This window comes from Macaca mulatta, chromosome 11, assembly GCF_049350105.2.
Source record: "Macaca mulatta isolate MMU2019108-1 chromosome 11, T2T-MMU8v2.0, whole genome shotgun sequence".
NCBI lineage: Eukaryota > Metazoa > Chordata > Mammalia > Primates > Cercopithecidae > Macaca > Macaca mulatta.
In genome coordinates, this window is record NC_133416.1 from 62,352,679 (window position 1) to 62,358,678 (window position 6,000).

At 34.6% G+C, this 6,000-nt stretch overlaps 1 pseudogene across 1 annotated transcript; it reads left to right on the forward strand.

Moving 5' to 3' along the window:
• The first annotated feature begins 4,691 nt into the window (after positions 1-4,691).
• On the forward strand, positions 4,692-5,697 carry LOC144332929 (large ribosomal subunit protein uL18 pseudogene; annotated as a pseudogene). Its single transcript, XR_013401152.1, has one exon. The product of XR_013401152.1 is annotated as a large ribosomal subunit protein uL18 pseudogene (transcript).
• The last annotated feature ends 303 nt before the right edge of the window (positions 5,698-6,000 follow it).

Here is a 6,000-nt window from a genome sequence, read left to right on the forward strand (position 1 = left end):
GCTGGAAGCCATCATCCTCAGCAAACTAACGCAGAAACAGAAAACCAAACACCTTGTGTTCTCACCTATAAGTGGGAGCTGAAAGATGAGAACACGTAGGCACAGGGAGGGGAACAACACATACTAGGGCCTGTCAGTGTCCTGGGGTGGAGTCGGGGGAGGGAGACTATTAGGAAAAGTAGCTAATGCATGTGGGCCTTAATACCTAGGTGATGGGTTGATAGGTGCAGCAAATCACCATGGCACACGTTTACCTACGTAACAAACCTGCACGTCCTACATATGTACCCCGAAACTTAAAATAAAAGTAAACATTTTAAAAAGTATATGTATAAATCTTATTTCAGCTTCTGCTATTTTGTTGTTATACTGTACCACTAGGGCGTATATTGTCTTGTTCACTATACCTTTCGACTTTGGTACTTTGCCTTCCATCTGCAACATAAGATAATTGGACTCAGGACAACATGAGGATATATATACTTATGAGAAATAAATGGTTCATTAATATGGAAAGTGAAGCTTTTCCCTATTCTTGCTTTTATTATTTTCTTTTCCCGAATTCAATATTTAGCTTATTTTAATTTTGTAAAATAAAAGCATTTAAAATGTATATTATTTTCAGTATTGGCATATCTTCTTTCCATAATTTTATACATGTTACTATGTAACATTATTTCATAATTATACAAAATTGCAGATTTTATTTGCTACTGGATTCAAGAGCTTTTTAGGTTTTGTTTTTGTTTTTAAATTCGTTAGTTCCCTTTTCCTTTTTTCTAGTTTTGTAATTATTTTTCTGTTTTATTATAATTTTTTCAGAAAATTCAGTCTTTACCACATAGTTTCATAAGTGTTACTTTATCATAATGTGTGACTAAATTAATAATTTTAATTGATATTTTGGGGAAGTTTTTTTGTTTGTATGGTAAATTGTTTAATATTCAAGTAACAAAAACTATTTGAATTTTCCTATTTTCTACATTTCCTTATTAATTTTTTCCACTTGTTCTGTTGCCAATGAGAGGCACATGTAGATATTTTCTAATACGATTTTTATTATAGTCAATTCCTCCTTTTATTTAATAAAGTTAACACATATTTTGCCATGCTGTTTATAATGATACATTTTCATTACTGCTTTTTTTAGTTGTGTATTGCACCAAGAAGAAGAAAAATATGGCTATTTTTGAAGACTTATTTAACAATGATGATGTGACTTGACAGCCAGGATTGTGAGACTAGAATGAGAAATTTAACGGAATTGATAAATCTTTTGTTTTGGATTTTTTTCCCCCTCCAAAATAAGATAGGATGTTCTCACTTATAAGTGGGTCTTAAGCTATGACGATGCAAAGGCATAAGAATGAAATAAGAGACTTTGGGAACTTGGTGAAAAGGGTGGGAGGAGTGAGGAATAAAAGACTACAAATTGGGCTCAATATATACTGCTTAGTAAATGGATGCACCAAAATCTCACAAATCACACCACTGAAGAACTGACTCATGTAACCAGATACCACCTGTTCCCCAAAAAATATGGAAATAAAAAATTCAAAAATAAATAAAATTAAAAACTACCTAGCAGAGACTACACTTATCATCTAAGTGACAAAATAATCTGTGTACCAAACCCCTCTTACACACAATTTACCTATATAACAAACCTGCACGTGTACCCCTCAATTTATGATAGTTTTTTTTGTTGTTGTTTGTTTGAGACGGAGTCTGGCTCAGCCGCCCAGGCTGGAGTGCAGAGGCACGATCTCGGCTCACTGCAACCACCGTCTCCCGGATTCAAGCTATTCTCCCGTCTCAGCCTCCCCAGTAGCTGGGATTACAGGCACTCGCCATCATGCCTGAAGATGGGGTTTCACCATGTTGGCCAGGCTGGTCTTGAACTCCTGACCTCAGGTGATCTGCTGGCCTAGGCCTCCCAAAGTGCTGGGATTACAGGCGTGAGCCACTGCACCCGGCCGATAGTTTTATTTCTACTAAAATGTCTAGTTCTATCAAATTTTTATTACTGAGCAATGTTATAGGCCAATAAATTGCAAGTTGCTTGCTTCAGAAAATGAATGAATAAATAAGATAGGTACATGGTCATTTGAGTTGATTATGGTGCAACCTGGGGAATGGAATAGGAAATAGAGTTGCATTAGTTAGAATTATTTAACTTAGTTTTAAAAGATTCTGCGATATAAGGCTGGAATTTTTAAGACTTTTAAAACAAGAATTCCACAAAATGTAAAATGATTAGTCCATGTCCGTACTTCTTGTTTGTATAAATTCGCCAGTATAATACAACTCTCTGTATTCCAAATTCCATGCTTTTTTCTTTTGTAACACTTTGTCCATGTTTAGATTAGATAAGAGAAAAATATTTCTTAATAACTAGTTTTTTGCCCTCCAATCCTGAGAATTCACATAATTGATGAGGAAACTTTCTGATGAACTTTTTTTTAGAAAAGAGTCTCATTTTAATTATGGAAGAGAAGAAAATCTTTCTGATATATATTTTTCGTGTAAATTGTCTAGGGTGCCTTCTGGAATCTACCGTTAACAGAAATTTACATCTCGATTGTAACAAACCCTGGAGACTAATCAGAAACTTACGTGGAACTCCTTTATTTTTGTCATTAATCATCTTTGTCCTGGGAGAATATTTATACAAATATGTTAAATTAAAGATGAAGTCATTCTTAGAGTAGCATGTTTGGAGCCAGCTCTACTCCAATGGTTTCCACATAGCTTGAGTCCCTCTGGGTGCTTAAACGGATACTTTATTTTCACAGTTTAGTGTGTCAGTTAGGGGGAGACCTAAGAGAGATTTGTGCCTTTGAGAAGGTTAATGTGAAGATGAGACCCGCTGGTCTCAAGTATAATTGGGTATAGGGAAGTTCATTTCTCAAGTATACAAATTAATCTGGCTTTGCCATAATTAGCTATAGGTTGCTCCAGAGTAATCAGATGATTCCCACTGGTGGAATGAAACTTTTGTATCCTGCTATGAATTACCTAAAATAAAGTCCGCATAAAATAACTCATAATTTTAATCAGTCTCATTGGGCCCTATTAAAAAATGAATATAGTAAGGAACAAAATTAAAAATAATCTTAAGAAATTCCTTAGATAAATGATTACAGTGCAACTCAAGCTTGAAACAGCTTTAAGTAATACATTAAATGTTAACAATATAGGGTAAAATACTAGCATTTCCTTTATATTTTCATACTTGTCACACACACACACACACATCCCCCATAAGAATCTGTTGGGTGGATGTCAACATTATTAGGTTAATTCTCAAAGAGTCCATATGTTAAAAGTAACTTTAATATATCTGCAAACGCAATTTTCTTATTCCTTCTATGGAGAATTACATCTGCCCTTAACCACAAGTCTCTCTCTCTCTTTTTTCCTAAATCTTTTTGAAAGTGTAATTTATAGCTTCTAGTTTACCCCATTTTACATTGTTGAATACCTAGAAGTTAGTGTTAAATTAATTTACATTTATTATTCCTTCAGTGAAAGTGCTATCTTAATTGTTTGTTAGGTTTAATAGACACAACAAAGACTAAATGAGGAAAAATATCTTCCTAAAACGATTTCCCTTCTCTATGGACATATTTGTGTTATAGTTTCTCTTACTTCTAGAAAAATTAATTATAAAATGTAAATGGTAATTTACCCGATTCCCTGGCATTTTAAATATTTTTAAACTCAGTTTGAATTGCAGAATACAATTTAAACAATTTCTCTTAGGATACTACCAAGATTTTATTGAAAAGTTCAAAGAAGATATTAGGCAAATAAACATGCTGCAATCTTCACTTCATCCATTTAAAAAACTCTTATTTTTATTTCCTTCAGCTCACATCAGATGTATAGATATTATATTCATTTATTGCCTTATGGCTACTGTTGATAAGATTGAATAGTTCTGGTTTGAATTATATTAGACACTATGTGGTATAATGCATTGTTATTTAACCAGAGCAGCCACATAACAGAATAATGAAATAATATTACCATTAATGTCCATTGAACTTTATATGAAATAAATATCAAATTACATCACAAGCAACTTATCATAGCAATTGAGCACACACAGGATTTGAGGAATAGCTAGCAAAAAATATCCTTGTCCAAGTTTTCCCAAAGACATCTACTATACTCAGCATCTTTAAAAAAGTTTTCCTCTTGTCATGCTGGGGATAACTCTAGGAAAATAATTGGGGGAAGGAATTCCCTGACTATGATGAATAAAATTGGTAAATATGAAAAAAAGATTAAAATGGTGAGAATGCTGAAACTGCCACCTACCGAAAACAGTGCAATATTGTCTTTCTACTTATCTATTCAGAGTAATTAGAAGGAAAACAAGGCAGTTGCTAACTGTTGATAAAAAATAAAATATTTTATACTTCCTAATTGAGGCTAATTTTAGACACCCAATAATTAAGTCATGATTCAAATTATTTCTTTTACATTTCTCAGACTCTCGTATCCCACAGAGCGGGGGGAGTTACATTAAGTGAGAAATCATGTTTTAAATTTTAAAGGTATCTCTTAAAGTGGTGGATATTCTTGGTGTCAAGTTTAATTAAATAAAATAATTTTAGTCTTGATAAGTATCAGATGATTATGGGACAGAAATTAATTATCCTTAACGAAGTGTTTAGAGGTCTCCGTCGAGCCGCGGACGCGGGTCTCTGTTCCGCAGGATGGGGTTTGTTAAAGTTGTTAAGAATAAGGCCTACTTTAAGAGATACCAAGTGAAATTTAGAAGACGAGGAGAGGGTAAAACTGATTACTATGCTCGGAAACGCTTGGTGAAACAGGATAAAAATAAATAAAACACACCCAAATACAGGATGATAGTTCGTGTAACAAACAGAGATATCATTTGTCACATTGCTTATGCCCGTATAGAGGGGGATATGATAGTCTGCGCAGCATATGCACACGAACTGCCAAAATACGGTGTGAAGGTTGGCCTGACAAACTATGCTGCAGCATATTGTACTGGCCTGCTGCTGGCCCGCAGGCTTCTCAATAGGTTTGGCATCGACATGATCTATGAAGGCCAAGTGGAGGTGACTGGTGATGAATACAATGTGGAAAGCATTGATGGTCAGCCAGGTGCCTTTACCTGCTATTTGGATGCAGGCCTTGCCAGAACTACCACTGGCAATAAAGTTTTTGGCGCCCTGAAGGGAGCTGTGGATGGAGGCTTGTCTATCCCTCACAGTACCAAACGATTCCCCGGTTATGATTCTGAAAGCAAGGAATTTAATGCAGAAGTACACCGGAAGCACATCATGGGCCAGAATGTTGCAGATTACATGCGCTACTTAATGGAAGAAGATGAAGATGCTTACAAGAAACAGTTCTCTCAATACATAAAGAACAGTGTAACTCCAGACATGGAGGAGATGTATAAGAAAGCTCACGCTGCTATACGAGAGAATCCAGTCTATGAAAAGAAGCCCAAGAAAGAAGTTAAAAAGAAGAGGTGGAACCGTCCCAAAATGTCTCTTGCTCAGAAGAAGGATCGGGTAGCTCAAAAGAAGGCAAGCTTCCTCAGAGCTCAGGAGCGGGCTGCTGAGAGCTAAACCAAACAATTTTCTATGATGATTTTTCAGATAAAGATAATAAACTTACAGACAGAAACTAAAAAAAAAAAAAAAAGAAGAAGTGTTTAATTATAATTGTCTGAATTATAGCATTCATGCATATAAATAATCCACCAAAAGATTGGAAACCATATTCTACCTAAAAATGGGAAATGACAACCAGGTAAGAATAAAAAACCCTGAGATTTAAATTTTAGGTGCTCTCTTAAGTAGCTTAAGTGTTTAATACTTCAAATGCAAAAGATGCCGTGTTATGTCATAGATGTGTCTTAAATAATCTAACAAATAATTCAAAATCAATACTATCTGTATGCATCCTAAATCAATAACTAATTAGAATTCACTTGAATAGCTTCATCAG